General features: G+C 42.1%; 1 long non-coding RNA gene across 1 annotated transcript; it reads left to right on the top strand.

The window, feature by feature from the left end:
- The first annotated feature begins 9,033 nt into the window (after positions 1–9,033).
- On the top strand, positions 9,034–20,206 carry LOC115249932 (uncharacterized). Its single transcript, XR_003888553.1, has 3 exons — positions 9,034–9,151; positions 19,952–20,052; positions 20,145–20,206. It is a non-coding gene; the product is annotated as an uncharacterized lncRNA (long non-coding RNA).
- The last annotated feature ends 922 nt before the right edge of the window (positions 20,207–21,128 follow it).

Below are 21,128 nucleotides of genomic sequence, written 5' to 3'. Positions count from 1 at the left end.
AATGAGTCACAGAGGACAAACACACTCTGCCTTTTTCTTTATATTTGAATATCCTTGATTAGGTCTGATTGTTGGCAAACACTTCTGGGTTTTCGCCTAATTTACCATTATGATTGCTATTAAGTTAAGTGACCCAAGTGTGTTTTGTTCTGCAGCGTGCTGGAGTTATTGCACCAGTTGGGCAATAAGAAGTCAGGGGGGGAAAAAAAACAGTGGAAGGCGTTCACGGATCTAAAAGACCGTATCACATTTAAAGCACGAAGCGTACCAAGTGATGCTGATGAAGAAGGATGTGGTGAAGGGAGACAAATGCACAGGGGCGCCAGTGTTGGTTCAGTCTCAGAGATGGTCCCAGTGAGCCCCTCTGCAACGGAGAGTCAAACGTGGTCCACATGTACTGCTGCCAAGTGCACTGGCTGTTTCAATTGTTACAGATGGCACAGAGAGTACTGCTGATGTAGCACAGAATATGATAGAGGTGGAAGACACAACTGTCGAAGGTCAAATTTAAGTCGATTTTCCCCCGCATTCTCATCAGGGCAAGAAAACAGCAACACCATTGAAAGGACGGTAATTGCATGCTTATTTGTTGGTGTTATTGTGATGTATGTGCACAATTATTCCACAGTAATAATTGGTGTGCGCCAAATAACAGGGTGAGGATGTTTAAGTGTAATTATTGTAAGCACGAGCAGGGCTCAAACTCTAACTGCTGCTCACAGTAACAGGCAGGGCGAAAGAACTGAAAGCCTTTATTGTATTTTGTTAATGACTATTTGCTGCCATTTGGCTTCTGCTCCACATTTAATAGGTAAACTCAAATGTTTGGTGTAGAAAGCGATGATAAACCTGGAGTTTAACAGGCACAGATGCAAGAATTAATTGTTTTTTTGAGGTAGAAACTGTAGGAGCTGTTTTCTCGTGAAATATTTTTACTTGAAACTGTTTTCTCACAAATCTCCACTTTCCTAGCGGTGCAGCACATCCAGCGAGACCAACACTGAAGACAATCTGTTCCCCCCTGCTTCATGATGTATTCACAAACAGAACATGTTGTTGTGAGCTCCACATGGCAGATTCTTGTTAGCCTGCCTCCTGAATAATCAGTTGTTTTCCGGGCTCTTGGTGGCAGCCCGCAGAGCCACGAGACATGCCCAGGGAACCTTGGGGGCCCTGGATGCGGGGATGAGGGTACTGTTTGACTGCTGCATCTGTCTATCAAGAGATTTGTGGGGATGCTCAGGGCGCAGAGTGGAGACAGTGTCAGGGCGATACCCTTGATGGTGATGTGATTGAGTAGACAGCCACGACCCGCTCCTTTCTTACCCATCACCCGTCTCTTTCCCTCTACGATTCTACTCGTTTCTCTTTCTTTCCTCTATGCAACAGCTTCCGGAGAGTGAGTGATCGCTTAAAACAGCAATGGTTATTATACCCAAGCACATCCTCGTAATTTATGCATGATTGCATAGCAATCCGAGGCAATTTATCATCCTCTTTCCTATCTTTCTTTTTTTAATCTGTTGGTGTCTTGCTCCCCTGGACTTTAATCTATAGGGCTATTAAGAATGCCTGTGTAAAGATAGCTCTGCTCAGGTGACAGCGTGACATTGCTGCCATCATTGTCATGCAGGTTTGGAATCAGAGCGCTCGGAATCTGTTTTTCTGTTTTTACTACATACAGGAACTGTTTAATCGTTCATTCCGTCTTTTCAGATTTCTATAGAAACAGGCAAATGTGATAAAACATCCATGAATCTCTTAACTATCACGTATTTCTGATCAGGGTCAAAGGGGTAGGATGTGTGTGTGGAGCAAAATCTTGGTTCCCACACAGTTACACCACACAAATTCATCTCACTGCACGTTTAAGAGGTGTCTGAACACATTAATAGTTATAAGAGAGCAAAGAAGTCCCATTGGTTATCACCCCAAATTACTGAAGGTCAAGTCAATTTGTGCATTCCGAGCTTAAGTTTTAGTCCACAGTTATCTGTCATGGAAGTTGTCCTGCCTTTTCCATGCTGGAATGTTCTAAGATCTTTTAACCTTTTCTGCCTAATGGGAGTAATGGGCTGAGTGGTATCAAAAGACTGGAAACATACTGTGAGAGCTACACTGAGAGAGCAATGAACCAGCTCATATTCCGGAATACGCATTAAACTTATGTAGAAAATAAACTAAAAATGGGCTTTTATGAAAGGCTAAATTGACAGTAGGAAATGATGCTTTTAGGAAAGAGCTGGCTTTAATTGTCACTAATTAATAAACTATTTCTGCAGATTCTATGATTTATATTGTCATTGTTGTGTATTTCTTCCAATAAAACCTTAGTGCGCATAAATATTTCCTTTACCTGCAGTATGGCAGCGCTTCCCCAAACCAGACGAGAGGATATACTTTTGCTTTGTGGACACACATTCATTGCTTATTTTAATGAGGTCTTCATATGTATTCTTAACTCATGTATATTGTTGCCATAGTTATAGCACGTCTGTGTTTTCAACATGTATGTTTACATGTTGCTTTTACCGCACCATGAAACAGTGAGTGTGAGAGCGGGGCGTCCCCTCCATCGTGGAGTTATTCATCTGTGACTTGGCATGGCTAATGGATGTCGACCTTGCCCCTTGTTCTCCCCCGCTTCCATTCGGAATCTATCAACCTGTGGATGTATCTTGATTACCCTCTTGTCCCCTTTCCACTTCCTGCGTTAAGAGCACAACATCCCAGGACGCCGCAGCACACTTCCAGCTGTTGCGATCTTCACGGACTTGGTGGAGGCCACATTCAGAATTGAGCGCCACCAGGAAGAGCGCGGCAACAGAAGGAAATCATCTCAGGAAGCAATCAGCAAGTGAGGCTGTGTGGCTCCATCTGTCTTCCACTAAAGCAGCTCATTTGAAAAGCAGATAACTAATTCATTTACAAATACAGCATAAGATAGAAATGGAAAAACCAAACTACATCACATGTGTGCTGTGGTTTTTCTTTTTAACATTATCTTCAGATTCTTTTGACCTCCAAATTACCAGTGTCACTCTCAATCTGTTATGAACTCTTTTACATTATATAAAACAGATTTAAGGAGTTGACTGTTTTAGGAGAATCAAATTAGATGTCTCTGTCATGTGATGGGACATCTTACGACGGGACATGAGACGAGCACAGCTGGATCGCTGTCATTGGATTCAGACTCATCGGACGCAGGTTTTCTTTGTTACAGAGAGACCACTTTCTTCTGGCGAGAAGAAATACGTCTCTAGGATGAAGCCTGAAAATTTAGGATTATGTTGAAGCAAGGAAACCTACACAAGCTTGCAATTAAAAAGAAGTGACGGAATGACAGGTGTGTGACAGTAGAAGAAGCAGTAGTCTTATTTTTTAAGTAAATCCAGAGCCTAGATGGAAGACGTGTGTCCGAGCTGAAATCTTGCTTCGATTCTGAAGTTGGATTTCTGCAGGAATGCATGTATTGACACAGATGGTTGAGGTTATGCTAAGAACGCCCAGATGGTATTCAGAAATGTGAGTCATGTTTTGGTTGATGTGTCGCACTAAACTACATCTTACAATTCTCCCGGTGTGGCCGTCAAGGAAGCTCAGCGGAACCACCAACACACTAAAACCTTCCTGTGTCTACGAGCTTGTCTGTGTATTTGCAGTGATATGCCAAGTATTTCATGAACACTCTCAGCAGCTGGAAAATGAGTGCTGTTAGCGTGTAAATGAGCAGATAAAATGTGCAGATACAGTAATTATAGACGTTACAGTGTCTCAGGTGTCAAAATCCACAGTTTGATTAAAAAAAATGTGTGAGCTCTCTGCTTGGCTGCTTTGAGCCGTTGTGCTGCTTTGTTATGGTTCTGGGCAGGAACGTTTCCCGTGTCCGTCCTTGCAGAAGCGGAGCTCCACCTGTCGGCTCCCCCGTCTGTCCAGCTGGCGGTGGGGAAGGTGGCCGCGGTTGTGGCTGACTTTCACGTGGAATCAGCTGAGACCTGCGCAAAATCCAGACAGGGATATTTATGGTTTCGCGACAGTTACATTTTCCTAAATACTTACTTCTAATTACTTAAACCAACACACTCTCTTGCAAGGCGTTCTGCCGAGACGAAAGCTGACATTTGGACGCCGAAATGGTGTGAAAAGACGGAAATACAGTGTTCAGTTTATGGTTTAACACATTTTGAAATTTGGCTTCCCTGACAGTAGCCCTCAGGGTATGGCTGCTCCTCAGAGGCCATTGCTGTGAACTTCATCGTCTGCACACATGGAACACCAGGCCTGCTGGACATGCTTGCCTGCTTCATGGTCCCCTGACCATTCAGAGTGACATTCCTCCTTTATCTGCGTCTTCCAAATTCTCCTTCACCGTGGTCTTTGTTCAACCATTCCTTTTTCTGTCTCTTCCTGCACCATCAGGAGCTTTAACGAGGAGGACAGGAGGTTTGAAGGAACCCTTCAGGAGAGTCGCTTTTGTTTCTATCCTTCCCGTTAACTTCTAATATCCAGCCCTCCTCTAGCTGACATGTTCTGGCTGGTGACCCACACATTCAGCAGCTCATTTCACCCTCCCAAATGTTTGAGAACATCCTTTCCTGCTAGACGTCATCTGATTGAGCTCTCGGTACATGTTCCTTTCAGCAATGAAAGCCTGACAAGCAAGTGAGGTTAGGGCAGGAAAACAGACCTCCCAGTAAAGGGAGCCCGGCTTCTGAAGCAAATAATTGATGGGAGACTGTTGTTACTGGCATCTGATGACCTGAGGATTGTTTTTTGTCTCAGCCTCTCAAGAAAAAAAAAAAATCAATGTGGTCGCTGTTATTATCTTTTTACTTTAGCATCCGACATTATCTCCGACCATTTGTTATGTTAACGATTGCTAAAAGTGGCAACGCAAATAGACAAATGCCAGCAGGAACTGTTGACAGCGTTAGATTGCATTTTCCTTTGTGAAACACGATGATAACTGATACGATTTTAAGAAAACTTACTCACATCAATACTCATCCATGGACTCTATCTTTTACTTGCAGAATAAAAAAGTCAACAGGAAAATGAAGATAGCTGGAATGCAGTTATACATTTATGCGTGTTCCTTTATTTTTAGATTTTGTGCAGTCGTAGGTCCAAAAGAGCAGCGGACACAGCATCATGACTGCTGAGACCCCAGACTTGGTTGCTCAATTTGAGGGAGGAAGGAAAATAAAGCAGAATTGGATTTAGACAGCTATCTGAAACTCCGGAGGTGGGGGTCTCCTGACAAAGTTATTTTTACACTCTGTAAAAGCTGAGTATAAAAGATGGGTAGGGCTGTCAAGAAGAAGCGCCTTTGACAGTTCAGATGTGTCTATGAGCTTCCATCTAATTTACTATCCGTAGTTTATTCCTTTATTTATGCAGTTCCAGATATTTTATTCTCCTTAAATTTGAGAGAAAGTATCCTAAACATTAATCCTAGCGATTCTTTGTTTGATGATGACTTAATGACTCTCAAGCATAATTTTGTCTTTTATTAATATATTATACTTATTTATTTTAGATAAATAAAAAATAGCCTCTTGAAAATGCAACCTCTTCTTTTTTCTTACTATTCCCCAATAATTTCTTTATTTTCATTAATTTTCCTCTCTTCTATTATGTTCTTTCAGTTTCATTTGAGTTTTCCACGGTTTTGTGCATCAGACAAGCGTGATGGTTTGACAAGCTGGGCCCTAGAAACCTGCTGCCTCCCTCCAGACCCTCCAAAGTCTTTGCTCCCCTACTGAACTGTTATCTGCCCCAATTCCATGCTTTTTCCTACCAACAAGGAGGCAGAGAGCATGTGAGGAAAGAGAGTGAGGTCTCCAGTGAAAGCAACATCTCTGCTCAGACAGCTGTCTTCTAAAAAGACAGCTAGCAGAGAAAGAAAGAAAGAAAGAAACAGAAAGTTTCTGAAAGTTCCAAACTTTTGCATGAAAAACAGTTTAAGTGGATGCAATTCATCATAATGTTCTGCAGCTGCCTTCAGTTTCATCCCTTGAACCTTTGTCAGCCCTTGAGCCAGGGATCTCTACTTGAACTTTATGATGTAGAATGTTTCTGCTCTTCTTCTAACACACAATGGTCGCTGTCTCCTTGATCGGTTCCTAAGCAACATATTCATGCGAGGTGAGCTGTAAGGACTGACTGACAGTCCTCAACGTTCCATCCATGGGACTCCCTCGATGGAAGTAACCCACATTTCACTGCGTTTTAAGCTCAGTGTTGATGCTGTGCCTCCCCTAAAAACATGTGGTTCTCTCCTCTCAACACGTTTTCAAAAGAAAGAGCCTCGCTCCCTGGATAGCAAACGTTTATACTTCAGTATTTCTTGCATTAGCGCATCTATTTACAACCCTTAGCCTCTCCTCTAAACTCTTGTCTTGGAGGGATGTGGGGGGGGGGTGAAGGCAACTTTAAATTCAGGTTGTGCCGGCGTCGTCTGTTGGATTACACAAGAACGCCAGTGGTTTTAAACAGTCACACTCTGCCACTCAAAGCCAGACAGTTTTGTTTGGAACGTTTATTAAAGGGGTTTGGGAATCTGTGGTGACAAGTGGAGCGTTTGGTAGCAGGGGAAGGAGGGATAGAGAAGATCAGAATGCAGCAGCGAGGGGTTTCCTTTTTAAAAGTTTCAGTCTGGGGATTTTCATAATACTTGTCTCTCTGTTCAGAAATACATTCAGCAGTTTAACCATCCGACCCAGTGAACTGAAGAAACTAACAGCCAGAGGCCACACACACATATATATATATAGAACCATAAGAGCCATAGGAAAATGTGTCTAATAAACGCCTGCTATTTAATTGAAACCCTAAATAAGAAGAGCAACATTAATCACACTAAACAAAAGTGAGAAAAAAGACGTATCTTTTCCCTGTGTCTGCTCTGCGTGGAGGCAGTTGTCTCCATTGTCAGCTTTATTATGTCTATATTCCATTCTGCCACACTGGCAGATTGGCTGGTGAGACTATAGATCCAGTTCATGACAATCCATCATTTATGACAAGTACACGCAGTAATCTATTTTAAACATCGGGGTGCGATGCTGATGATGCATGGCAGAAGAGGTTATGTCGTATACACACTTGTGTGTATTGACAATCAATTTTCTTCATTTTAACCACTGTAGGGAAAAAAAATGATGTTTCCAGCAGCAACTCACAGTTGCAGTTCCTGAAATTAGTGCATAATATGCATTGTGATTTTCACTATTGACAGCCTCGCTGCTTAGAATACGGGGGGACTATCGAGGGGCATAATTGAAACATGATTTTGGAATTTTTTCTAATGAAGTCCACTCAGTCAACATCCATCTTATTAGCCAGGACACAACTGACTGCACACTGCGCTGAAATAAGTAATGAAGCGAACTTGCCCATATTCTTATTATATATTGATCCGTTAAAGTGAGACAAGTTGTAGTGAAGCATGCAGACAGCGAAGCTACCAAAGCAAAACAAAACTCTGACGCTGCAGAAACAAACTAGGGAGCATTCATGAAACGTACAGTCCACATTTAGCTAAATGTTCTGTATGCGTAAGCTTCCTTCCGTGTTGCTCCGCGGCTGTGATTCGTCTCGAAATCATTCACAATATTCTGTCTCTGCTGCTCCTCTTATCTCATTCCTGTGATTGAGCTGTCAAAAGGAGGTGGTAAATATAGCCTCAGAAACATTGTTGGAGTGAGCGCACGAAGGGAGTTTTTATTCATCAAACCTCCTTTTTGTAAGTGGGCATAGTCAGTCACTGTGGATGAATACGTCTGCTGTGTGAAGAGCACTGAGCGCGGCTATAAAAGAAGCACAACACAGACTAAGAATCATATCTGAATCACCACTGGATCAAAATCGCAAACGGCTGATCTAAGTCAGTTTCCATAGCTTTTGTCTGCCAGGTTCAAGGGGATAGTGGGTTCTGTGGCTCAGCTGTATCCCTTCTAACACTTGGCTTTGGGGATGGAAGAATAAATGTAGAGAGGGGGAGTGAAGGTGGCGGGTTAAAGTTGAGGCTTCCTCTGAACGCCGCCGTTTTGAAATTGAACTTGATAATGCTGGAAACACGAAACCTTCCAAATTTTAATCACTCTTCCTTACTCTCACTCTGCCCACATAGCGAGCGAAGTTTAGATGAAGGGGTGGCTCCAAGTTCTTCAGCAAGTCCCTGTGGGTTTGGAAAACCAGATCGTGTTACAACGAGCCAGTTGGCTCGGTGTGGCGCAGTGACTGCGCGGCCATCTTCAACACAGAGTCTGTCACTCAGTCACAGTCTGCTGGTCAGCTGCTCCAGTGGTCAGACGGGAGTTCATTCTTTGCTGGTTTCTATGTCTGAAAGGCTTCTATGGTTGCCAGATACGTTCTTTCTGCCACAGCCTGAGCCCCGCTCTCTGTTTCTGATCCAGGTCATGATTCTGCCTCCTCCAGCTGGTCCCTGTGCCCCCAGGTAAAGCCTGTAAGCTCGGTGATAGTCAAAGGCGCAGCTCCAATGCATGTGTGCTTTCATGCACATCAGACTCTGAAAGCCTTGATGGCAGAACATCTATCCAGTGCAAAAATGCTTTTCAGAGCGTAAAAGTATAATTATGGGGCAGTTTTCACCTGCTATGTGCCTTTGTCTCCAGGAGGCTCCTGAGACCATTTAGCTGACTTTCATTGAATTTCTTAATTGATCAGAAATGAAATGCTTATTTCAATGCTTTTAAAGAATGTTCTCTTTAATACTTATCACCTGGGCCAAACCTGGCTTTTTAGAGAAAAGGCTGGAAACAGCAAAACTAGACTGACACTTATTACATTCACAGCAGAAAAAGACCACTCGTGCACGCTCCCGTATATGAGCCACTTGTGTTCCAGCCTCAACAAAGGCATTAAAAGAAAGCCTGATGTGTGGGAAAGGAAGCTCTGCGGCGCCCTTTCCTGTGTCCTAACAGTAGAAGCACATGTTTACAAAGACCGGAGTAACCCAGCGTTGACCCCAGGTTAGCAGGAGTGTTGAATGTATTGTGACAGTCTTTGAATGTGAGCATGAAGAGCCCTCATCAACTATCACTGCTGTGAGTTGAAAAGCCCGGAAAGCATCCCACCAACCTGCTGGACAAAACTCAGCTGACGTGTTTGACAGGACTAGCAGGTACTTGACCTTCTCTTTGGCTTTTCTCTCTCGCCTTTCCTTCCTTTCCTCCCCCATTTCCCCCCGCGCTTGCCTCGTGTCACTGTTTTGCCACAGCCTGATCACACTCAGCCTCCAGCCTCCAGGGTGTTGTCAAGGAGCTAACAGTGACGCGCTACACAACGCCTGCATATATTTTTGACTTACTCCCTCTATTTTCAGCCACAGTTTGGCTAAAAGAGCCAAGCTAGTTTGCATATTTGCTCAACTAACCAGGGTTACGGCTCAGTGAGGGTCCTTGCCGTGCACGCCCAGATGCAAACAGCCTTGTTGGTGTTCAAATCTGGCTGAAGGTAAAATCAAGTGAGCTCAAATCCCACAAACACTGTGAGGATGATATTTTAATGACATCCTCTTAAGGTTAAATCAAAAGACGCTCACAACCGTGACAGTCCGCCTACTGTATTCTGAGCACAGATCTGTCGAGATGAGGATGACAGTTGAATCTTTAACAGATTTATGCACATTTTCATTTCTCCTGCAGACAGTAGCTCATGTATTCCTCTTCCCTAACAATGGCAAAATGTCATCACACTTTCAGGCTGCTCTAAATTAAACATTCATCCTCTCGGAGTAGACGGCTATAGAGATGTTCCTGCTGTCCCCCATGATGATATGTCTCTATTTTCACACAGAAAAATATGTGATGGCAAGGAACAAGGATCAGGTGGCAATAAGTGAATTTATAATTTTTTTTTAAAAAAAAAATCTTCAGGAAAGTGACAGTGACAACTGTCTTTCTCACTTTCACTCTCCTGTCCCAGATGTCCTAAACCCTAGATGTGGACACTGGCCAAGAAAGTTGAAGACAAGCCTGAAGATGGGGAGGGGGATATTTTATTAATGGGAACTATTAATATTCCATCGCAATGGGACAATGGTGTGTCTTTTTGCGGAAGCGTAATGAATAACTGAAAGGCTCAATGCTACCTAATTCCTGGGCATGAATATTCAGGGTGTGGTATCATGGGGGGGTGGGGGGAGGGTGGGTCGAGAGCCATCTTCTTTAGCCTGTAGTGAATCACACTGGAGCATTTTGTCCCACCTCTCTGTCCAGCCATGCAGGCCCAGTCACACGATCTGGGCTGATACCATCTATAGATCTGATGCCTGGCTCTCAATAAAGGCCCTCCTCAGAGACTGGACTGATTGATCACAGCGCTCTGGCTCTGTGTGGGTTTTTTAATTGATTGATTAATCGCGGGCCTGGGCTGAAGCGTGATTGATTATGAGTAGCCTGGAGTTGGTTGGAATTGGGCTGCCAAAGCCAGCGGGGTGAGAGGTGAGCGCTTGTGTCTCCTGTAATGTAGTTGTTCTTTTATCCGTGAATACTACACTCCCAAAGTTTACAGCGACCGACTTTTGCTGCAAGGTCATTTGTTTCAATTAAGATTAACAAGTTTTAACTGGATAGAGCACTAAGAACTAAAAGAGATGAGCTCTTTTATAGAAGCCGGCTATGGAAACTTTTGTGAGCATTTCGGGGTTACTGACCATATAATGCAGCAGGTAATCTTCCATTTACAAACTGAGCAGCCTTGAAATGTTTTACAATGTATTTTCCCTTTTGTTATTTGGGCGAGCCCCACGCTGTCCTTGAACCGGTCACCTCTCTGGAGAATATTTCTCTCACTGAAAAAAACTGTCTAGATTTGCACGTGTCCCTGCAGCTCTGCATGTCATGTTGTGGAGTGCATTGATGGTTTGTGGCGTTCCGCAGATACAACAAATACCTTCTTTATTTGCCCACTCACAAAGAAAGACAGCAGCAAATGTTGAATGCAGGTGAGGATGAACAGAGAAACTAATGCCGTTCCTGTTTTGCATTCTTGCTCATTGTCCATTTATTTAAAATAAATAAAATAAAATGCGTAATCTAATTGAGACAGTGAAAATACGACTAGAAAAAAAGAACTGATAAACAGACGTGAATGGCAGCAGCCATTGGTGATCCGTGTTTTGGGTTGTTTTTTCTGTTTTTTTCCTAAATTAAATATTGATGCTGTCTGTTTGGATGCCTGAAGAGTCGAATGAGCATCACGTCAGGTAAAGACTCTCTGGAGACAAGTCAGAGGAATCTCAAGAGTTTTAGCTCTTTAATGTGCATCAGGAGAGTTGCCAACAGCATTTAGGGCATTACAAATGCTGCTGTTTACAGATAAACATCTGAAAGCTGTTTTAAGTAGAGATTGGTAAAGTGATGCCATGCTGATAAAGCTGCGTCACAACGAGCCTTACATGCACTGAATTTAAAAGAGTTGATCAAAAATCAACGTGAAATCAGTAAAATGCAGTTGCATAGTGATTAAATACTTGTGGTGGGAGGTCCCACAAAGATGGCACCTAATGAAACCAAATGATGCAGTATAAAAGACAAAGGAAGTGTGGAGTCAAACTACAAAATGCTGCTTAAATTCCTGGTAGACCAACAGGATGGGGTCATTATTGATTGTATATCGACATCAACCAAGTAACCAGATGACCACAGATGCTTGTTTGTGAGGTGAAACTTATGGAAAGATCAGAAAACCCGTGACAGCCATGACCCACCCTTGGACCCCCTCTCCTGCATGCAGTTTGGTCTGTGCCAGAGGGTTCGTGGACAGTTGTTGGAGCTGGTTGGACGCCGCTGACGCAAAAGATCCTGTCATGTGCACCATCAACACCATCAGTGGATGGCCTCGGGTCTGAGCTCTGACGAATATTCTGCTGAAATTAAATCCTAGATGACCTGTGATTGTATCATCTTTTATTTCCCTAGTCACTACTTGGCCTTCCATCTGCACAAATAAACAGTCCTTATTATGGTTTTATTGAACTCTTTCTTGATTTCAGCAAACACGTGTCACTAACAACAGTAACTACAGTTATTGCATTTGTCACAGTATTACTGCTACCTTGATGTAGCTGGGCTAGTTATTTTTTTTAGTATTTCTTCAGTTTTCTCCTTTAATTTTCCCTGGCAACACCACCACCACCGCCAAAATTAACAACAACAACAACAATAATCATGATAATTGTAATAATAAAGGCCTAATAATGTCATGAACTCCTCCAAAATAGTTTCCTGTTGGTAGACAGTTCCCACCTCACTGATTTTTCAATAGCAAGCTTTTTGTTCACTGGGGGGCCTTATTGGCGTTACACCTTCCTGCCCAGCTGCATCTGTGCTCAGAGCTGGCAGGGCGTGTTTTCTGTTGCGCTCTCTGTTTTTTGATGGGGTTCTTTTCTAATAGTTTTTAGTACTATGTTGATAACAGTTTCACTTCAAGTGCAACGTGACATTTTTCCATGTTTCTCAGGAGTTGCGCGTTACTTTGGCTGGAGTGGCGGAGAGAAGCAGAGTGGCTCATACGTGTGTCGCCTGTGTTTTCCTTTTGTGTGAAGAATAAACCCCACAGATCTTTAGTGCATTGCACTCTTTCACATCACAACACAGCACAGACAGAGGACAGAATGATGGCTGTTGCACTGAAAACTATATACTTATATACAGCTATAGACTGACTAAATATCCTGGTCTGCGAAACTGTCAAGGAGAGATTTTAATTGGTTAAACATCATCAGATAAATCTTATCATTGCACGGGATGAGTGAGAAAAGATGCGAGTCAGATGATTTGTACCTTATCAACTAGCTGCCTGAGCAGGACTGAGTTAGAATTGTAGTATTTCATTCTGAAATGTAGTCGAGCTTGTATCATGTCATGGAGAACACTCATTAAATGCCTCGGGGCTGACTTGAATGCAGGTCTGCAGATTGTAAAATTCCCCCACTGAACATAAATACATTTTCTCGTCTGCGTCTCAACCTCCACCTGCTGGTGGAGTGTTTTTAGCATCCGGTTTATCCTGTGGTGCAGGAGGTGCATCAGACGTTAACTTTGGACACTTGTTATGTTCCCTGTGGGGCCCAGCAGCAGAAGGAGGAACATAGTGGATGCTATTAACCATTCCTGCTTCCATTAAAGACAGCAACTGGAGGATTACTGCCAGGGGCAAGGCTAATGACTGTCATGGCCGCAGAAAGCCGATTTCCCGAAACCGTAGCAAGGAAGCATGAAGCCAAAATCTGCCACTAAGACCGAGCATGAGGAGCCTTAATAAAGCAGACTCTTGTGTTTGCTTTCTTTTGTAAAAAAGTTGGGAAAGTCACAAAGTAGCCTAATATATGTAGATCCCCATCCAATGTATATCCATCATAGTTTTTCCTTGCATCAGTCCCTTCATCTGTAAGTTTCAGGTGGACGGATTGGAGGTGTGGTCCAGTCTGGACAGCTCACCAGCACAGTTCACGTGCACGCATCCCTAAACAAGAGCTGATGTTTAAAATCAGATGCAACATGCACGTTCTTGCCAAACCTGACTGTTCATTTGTGAGTGAAATCTGATGTTTGTGTCTAAATGTTGAGGATGTGCCACACTAACAAGCTCCAGCTTAGAATTTTGATTAATAACTCCTATTTTGGGTTATTACTCATCCCAAAGATGCCTCCCGTGATGCTGTTCCTGTCTAAAGAACACACAAACTCACATGCACGGGCATTGATTGGGCGAGATCAGAGTGTACAGGGGCAGGGAGAGCACTCATGGAGAAGCTGGTACAATTGATCTCTGGAGGGCTTAACAGGAAGGATCCCTCTTTTCTCCATTTGTGTCATGCTCACTCTCTTCACCTTATTCCTCTTACTAGTTTCCTCTGGGTAAAAGTGCTTTTTTTGGAGGAGGGGGGGTGTTACAGTGATGGTATGGAGGAAAAAGAAAAACAAAGATGCTGTTATTCTGGTTGTGGGATCTCAACTACGGGAGAATGAATCCTCCCCCATCTTTTTGATAATCCACCGTGCTCTATTTTAAGGGCCACAGTTTTTACCTTTGCGTTTTTGTTTTATTTCAAACGCATCGCTATTACAATTACATCCTTTCCTATTCTCCAGCCATATCTATAGAAGAGTAACGGACAGTATTTCTATTATCCACAGACCACAGGAGGATTAGAAAGAGAAACAGGACAGGAAGAGGATTCATTCTTAGCTGTGTTTCAGTCTCCCAGCTCTCGACTGCAGCAGGCAGACTTTCCTTTATTGTTACTGGGACTACGGTATATATGAGACTCAGCCTGATACTGTAGATGATTGGCAGCTAAGTCTGACAAGTAGATGTGCAAGACATTTATACGGAGCCGCTACAGCTGACACACCAGCTCTCTCTCCCTATAAATTGCCCCCCGCCCCCCCAAAAAAATGCATTTAAATGTATTTTTCTCTTTTAAATTAATAATCTCATGACCTTTTAGCTGTTTCTTGTGACCCTTTGTTGGTGTCCTGACCCCTTAGGGTGCTCACCACTTCATTATACTTTACTGTATAATGGCTATGCTAATGCTGAATTCCAGATTTCCATATAACAGAATATTTCAGAATTTTTCTGCCCTTACTTGTTTTTGTGTCAGAAAGAATATGAACTTGCTATTCACAAGATATACATCACAAATCTGCACTCTAAAATACCAGCTCATTAAGGGTGCGATCATTTTAAAAACTGTATCACATGCTGTAATCTTGGTACGGCCGTCTGATATATGACTGCATTTCCTCTGAAATCCATGTATATTTGCGAAGGAGGAAAGTCTGGCAAAGGATTAGTGGAGAACAGCAAACTGCCAAAATCTGCACAGCCTGTCAGAGAGTGGAAAAGACAGAGATGGGAGAGAGGGGGAAAAATGTCAAGAAGGAGACTGCAAATGAGGCTTGTTTCAATAAGGGGATCGATGGCGATGGAGGAAAAGATCTTGTGTGAATTGATGATAAGTGTCCACAGGCAAACACGGGAGGATAGGTTATTGAAGGAGATCCCCTTGTGTGTCAGAAGAATTCTGAACAGGGAAAATAGACACTGTAGCCTAGAGGTGGCTGCAGATACTGTTTGCCACTCTGTTATTACAGCATTTTGAGAGTAAATGAATTCTAAAGACATAATCATGTCTGAATATATTATATTCCAGCAAAATAAATCATATTGTTTCCCTATTTTAAAGCGTGACAGTGATAGTTTCTGGCTCCCAAATTTAGAGAGGATCACTACAGGCTGGGTAATTATTTTTAGGCTGTTGTCCTTGGTGTTTTTCAGTACTCTCCCAGGCCTTTTGTTTGAGATTTGATTGTTGGGGACAGCCCTTCAGCTGTGCTCCATGTCAGAGGGGTTTGTGGAGGACGCACGTGGTGCAGACCTGTCCCAACAAGTGCATATACTCTATTGATGATAAGCTTCATTAAAAAAATAAGTGCATTATTTATTTACAATGTGTCCTCCAGGCTGCCCGAGCTCATCCATGCAGTTTATTTAATTCAAGTGTTTGTCTCAGGGGCTTCTGACCATGTGTGAAGTTACCGGTGATATCATTTGAAAGGCTCTGTTAGTGTGTAAGTAACGGATCTGGGGCTGTGTAAGCCAAATTGTGTGTCGTTGTTGCACATGTTTCACTTCAGGTAATACTGTAAATAAATCTATGTTTCGGGTCCACACATATACAGCTCAGCATCATTTTGTGACTGCTCTCAGCACACATTCGTCACCAGACTTGTGTGCTTACAGTGACAACTAGATTAGTTATTGCGCTGTTTTCTTTTTACCATTCCTCCCTCCTTTTTTTTAATGAATACTGCCGTCATCAGATGGGAACCTCTTCCATATTTCTCTTTGCTTCGGTCAATCAAAGCGTGACACTGAGTCATGCTGCTGCTGGTGTGTCTTTTTGGGGATTATAGTGTGATTATGTGTTGTTGTCACTTCACACGATAGATGTGAGCCACAGGAATGCAGTTAAAATAATTTCAGAGATTTATTGAGCTCACTGTTGCAGCAACAAAATAAAGCAGACACACAAAATCCTGATTTAATGCTCTCTACTGTCATATCTTAGTGTGATGGCAACAAAGCCGACATATTAGATATATTCACAAAAATAGTCCCTTTTGTTTTGAGAATTGATTCTTTGGTTTTTATTACAGATAGACACATGAAATCACCTTTAGCTTCAGGATCAATCCTCCCACACTTTTCTCTTTCCTCGAAAACAGAAAACATTTCCATGCTTTAGATGAACATTAGAGTAAGACTGTACGGACTTGTTGAGACAGACACCTCGATCTTTTTTTTCCCCCCTTGACTCTCACCCATCCTGTGCAAATGAAGTGCACGGCAGAGGGTGGGAAAATGGTGGGCTGATGTGTCTTGTTAGAGGTGTTGCATTGGTAATCGGTGGAGACGCAACAAGAGCCAGGGAAGGGAGGAACAAACATCAGCGATATCCATATTTGCAGAGGCGAGTTGACCTTGAAATGGCAGAAAGTGGAAAAGCAGAGAGCGGATAAGAACCCGTGTTGACCTGCCGCTAATGTAGGCGTGATGTCACTTTGGCTTATCTCCATCAGTGCTTTAGACTTATCGGAGCTGCAGTTCCACGTGTGTGAGCTGAGTGAAACTCCATGTTTGCGGGGAGATAAACATTTGTAGCTCTCTCTCTGCATCCCTCTGCTTCATTATTTTCCTTGGACATTCTCTGAGCTTCCATTTAGAAAGTGGGGAAGTACGTGTCTTTATTTATAAACCAGAGAACTCCCATTCCTTCCACTTGGCATAATTGATCGCAATAATTGCAAATTCATTCAGGTTTTTTTTCTCCCTCCTGTGCAGCTCGTGGAAGAAAACTGTGACTCTTGCAAAATTATTTTCATCAATGTAATTTGCCTGTTTACAGGATCCTGAGAACTGTGCATCCATCATCGCCTCTGCCTCACTGAACATTTATCCAGTGATGCTGCAGGGTGCTCACACACAATAAGGTCACACTCACAGGTTGTTATGTTATGCACAGTTATGCACCCCATCTATACACCTATGAACCTTTAAAGTATTAAAAATGTATAGACTTGTACTCTCTTCTAATGTTTCAGCCACCAACCTCAGCAAAAGTGTGCTTATTTTGTTGCCAGTTACTTTGGATCCACCATCTGATCTCAGACTTCAGTGAAAAGCTCTGACGAGGGCAACTTTCCACAGTTGTAGCATTAGTAAAGGTAATGTGGGGTCACATCAAGCATTTGGTGCATGTGTGTAAGGTTTTACGCAAACACCAGTGAGCACAGAGTGAGAGGAGATGCACTGAGCTATTCAGCTTGGCTTCATTAAAGCCAGGCATTAAACTGTGCTGGTTACAGCTGGTGCAGATTTCATGGAATCAGACAGCCTGGCAGGCTGTTAAAACACTCACAGATATCTTAACTTGCTTTTCGGCATTATGTGTGTGTAAATGTGTGTGTCTGTGTGTGTGTCCAGTTTGGAGGTTTTGATTTGCAATACTATTGAGACAGTTAATAGTCTCTTTATTACAGGGTGATTAAAATGAAATATATAAATCCACAAACAATATTTTCTAATTCAATAACAGAACAGTAATGAAAACATAAATATCAAAACAGTGTCACCCGAACGGTGCTGCTCTTTGGACCGTATATCGGTGGGTTTTAGCCGTGTCTAGAAGGCATTCATTTTGCTTTATATGTTCTAAAATCCTCGAAGACCTCAATGTAACAGTGTTTTCTCTCTGTACATTCCACGTAAAATTCTGGGCTTATATTTGGACACTACACATAAATGTCATTATGTATTTAAGTCCACTGCACCGTGTCTTTCTTGACTTTCTCTCTGTCCCTGTTCTGCTGCTTCCCTCTGACTCTTTTTACTTCACATCCCCTCTGCTCTTTTATTCTTTTCTCTAGAGGGGATTAAAATAGCAATTCATGAGGGAGCTGTTACCTGGATTTAACTCACATGGCTGCTTCCATTATTATTGATGATGGTTACTTAAAACTCTAATTATTTATACTGAGATGACAGCTTTGAATTACACACAGGACAAGATTGGACTTGGTTTCCAGAAAATGATCTAGAAATATTTAGAATTTAATTTGATTTTATCACTTCTATCAAAATTGTTTGTTTAATATGTGATGTGATAAATATTAAGTGGTTGTTTGTTGGTCTATGTTGCTGATTGTAAATACTTGCTTTGTTATTTTCGCTAATATTAGTATTGCAATTTTTTGAAATACTAATTTTGCAATTTTATCTCATTATTCTCAAAATTGTTTTAGAATCTATGATAGGAAAAATGAATGAAAGGCAAATTATTTAATGACCTTTCTCCCAATAACCACAGAGCTGCCTACTCTAATGAGAAAACTGAGCAATGGTTATTGAACTTATTTTCATGTAGAAACAAATGGAAATATGTTGGCATATTGAACACACTTATTGATTTTCCTCCAAAATAAAGCTCTCACATTAGATTTATCAGGGACCTCAGAGAACCCTCTGCCAGCCGCGACTGTGACATTCATAGACCAGCTCCTGTGAAGTCAGTAAAACCTGAAGCGTGCTTGTTTACAGCAGCGTGTTGTCTCATTGCAGTGTCGCAGATGCCATGACAACCTGGTCTGCAAACATCTTTCCTATCCAATTAAATGCTTGAGTGTCACTGCCCGCAAGGGATCCCCTCAAAAAAAAAGAGCTCTCGGTCTGTTATCACTTTTGCCTCTTTTTTCCTATGATGCTTCTAAATCAAGCCAGTTGCCCATGCACCTCCCCACCCGAACAGCAGCGCCACGTTTCGTGTTCGCGTTGTTTCAGGCTGTTTCTTAGACTCTCCTGGGCCATGTCTGAACTTTTTTCATTTGTAAGCAGTTAAGACCACCTACACATGTGCTATATTTACAACAATGGTGGCCGTGTGTGTGTGTGTGTTGCACAGTTGACTTCTGCTCACTGTCTCTGCTGTTCTGCCTGTTGCATTGATGGAATATGTTGAGTTTACTAACCGCAGCTTATTTTTTTCAGTTATTCTGATCAGTTAATGTCAATAAAGCTGCAGACAAGCGAACTGAAAAGCGATGTTCACCACCATAAAACTGTCTGCCTGCATTTGTCTGTGAACGTTACTTGAACCTGCACCACCCAGTGCAGCAATGCTTCTTCCCTCTAAATGGATAATGCGGTGTTCCACAAATAGCATTCAAAGTCTCGGGCTTTAACCTGGCCTCCTAACATACCTGATCCCAGTCCAGTTGATTATGAACAGGATGCAACAGAACCCTGAGCAGAACAGATGCTAGAGCCGCCTTTCTTGCTCTATTTTTCCCATCTTCCGTTGCCTTGGCGATTAAAATGAAATGTGCTGCGACAGAAATACAGTGGTGGCACCTTTTGTTGTTCTCTAAACACTGAAATAACATTTTTACACAATTAAAGTTCACATTCTACTGTAGATGACTGCCTTAGTATCACTGTAAATACTGGTGAGGTGCTCTAGGTGAAAATCCTGGAATACTAGGCATTCGCATCCACACGTTATTGTTCTCATTGGAGCATGCTTGAGGCTTGATTTACTTATTTCTTGTTAAAATAAATCTTAACATCTGCCTTTATATGCCCTTTGGAATTTTTAGTCCTTTAAAAGGAATCTGCTGTTCATTCAAAGCCGTTAACAGCCCCTCACACCAAAAACAGCTCCTTAATGTCTGAGCACGACAGTGCTGAGGAATGTGTTGAGAGGAGCATCATAATGGGTCAGTGGGTAATAATACCAAGAAAACATTAAGAATTTGACATTTATTCGGGGCTTCTCTTCTGTCGAGACGTAAGTGATGGGAAAGTTAAGAGGCCACTGTTTAAAAATGAATTGGTGTCTATCTGCGTTCTATAGGACAAGGTCAGGAGCTGACTGTGGAGCTTCTGTGGCTTCACAGAGACAGAAGAAAGGAAGAAGAGCTGGGACACTGTTGCACAAGAAACCCCTGAAGGGAGGTGAGGCTGCTGAATATGGATTCATCACTTGTTCTTGTTATTTGTATTTACCCCTAATATCCTGTTGCATTGATCAAATACTCTTCTTCTAGATTTGCAATTGACTGAAGCTATGAGGCTCTTTCTGCATAATGGATCATGCAATAGTAACAATAAATACAGTTAACTACTTAACAGGCACTTTGTGATCTATTTTTCATGTAGAGATTTGCATGATGCTTTATTTCAGATGTGACTCATTATTACGGTGTGTCTCTGATGGGATTTCATTGCTTCATTAATGCTTCTTAAAGAATTAATGCATACACTGTATGTATTATTAAGCTAATTTTGCCAGGTTATGTGTAATGACGCCGATGTGGCAGACGTTAAACAGTCTAACACTGTTGGGTTTTCCAGGATGACGTGAAATCTGAAACAGTTGTTAATTGAAGCTGATCCTGGGCCAGATGTGCTCAGATATGTTGGGACAGGGTGACTTTATTTTGGTAACAATTTTAAATTAACAGTTCCCCAATATTCTTTAAATTCTGCTGCAGCACATTAAAATTACATACAGGATATTCTACTAAAGCGTCGTTTTATATACAGGATATTGGTTAACTGTATAATGAGCACATGCCCTTGGTTAAAGTTTAAATACGAAATCAATTAAATTAAATCACAACATAAAACCATTCACATTAAATTAACAGATCACAGAGGTCAAATTGATAAGAAGTTTCATGAAATGAAACAGGATGCAGCACAAGCTCTAGAAATATCTTTGGATTATGGATTCAGGTTGCTAATATGTCTCGCACCTGTGGACATCTTTAACAAACGGGATTTAATCTCGCTTTGGATGCTCCCGTGAAGCAATTAAAGTGTAAAATGACGCTACAAAATTCAGGGCAGAACCACACAATCACGGTGTAAATAACTAATACATATAGATAAGATGACAGCATATGATGTAAAGGCTGCTGAGTCTACCTGATCCGTGCTGTCATCTCGGAAATGGAATGTTTGTTTGCAGCAACACCCATATTTGATGTAGTGCAGTCCAGCAGAACCACTCGGATTCTGGTGATTTC

This window comes from Takifugu rubripes, chromosome 5, assembly GCF_901000725.2.
Source record: "Takifugu rubripes chromosome 5, fTakRub1.2, whole genome shotgun sequence".
NCBI classification, from domain to species: Eukaryota; Metazoa; Chordata; class Actinopteri; order Tetraodontiformes; family Tetraodontidae; genus Takifugu; species Takifugu rubripes.
Note: the sequence above shows the minus strand (reverse complement) of the source record. Positions and strands in the feature narration are given on the sequence as shown.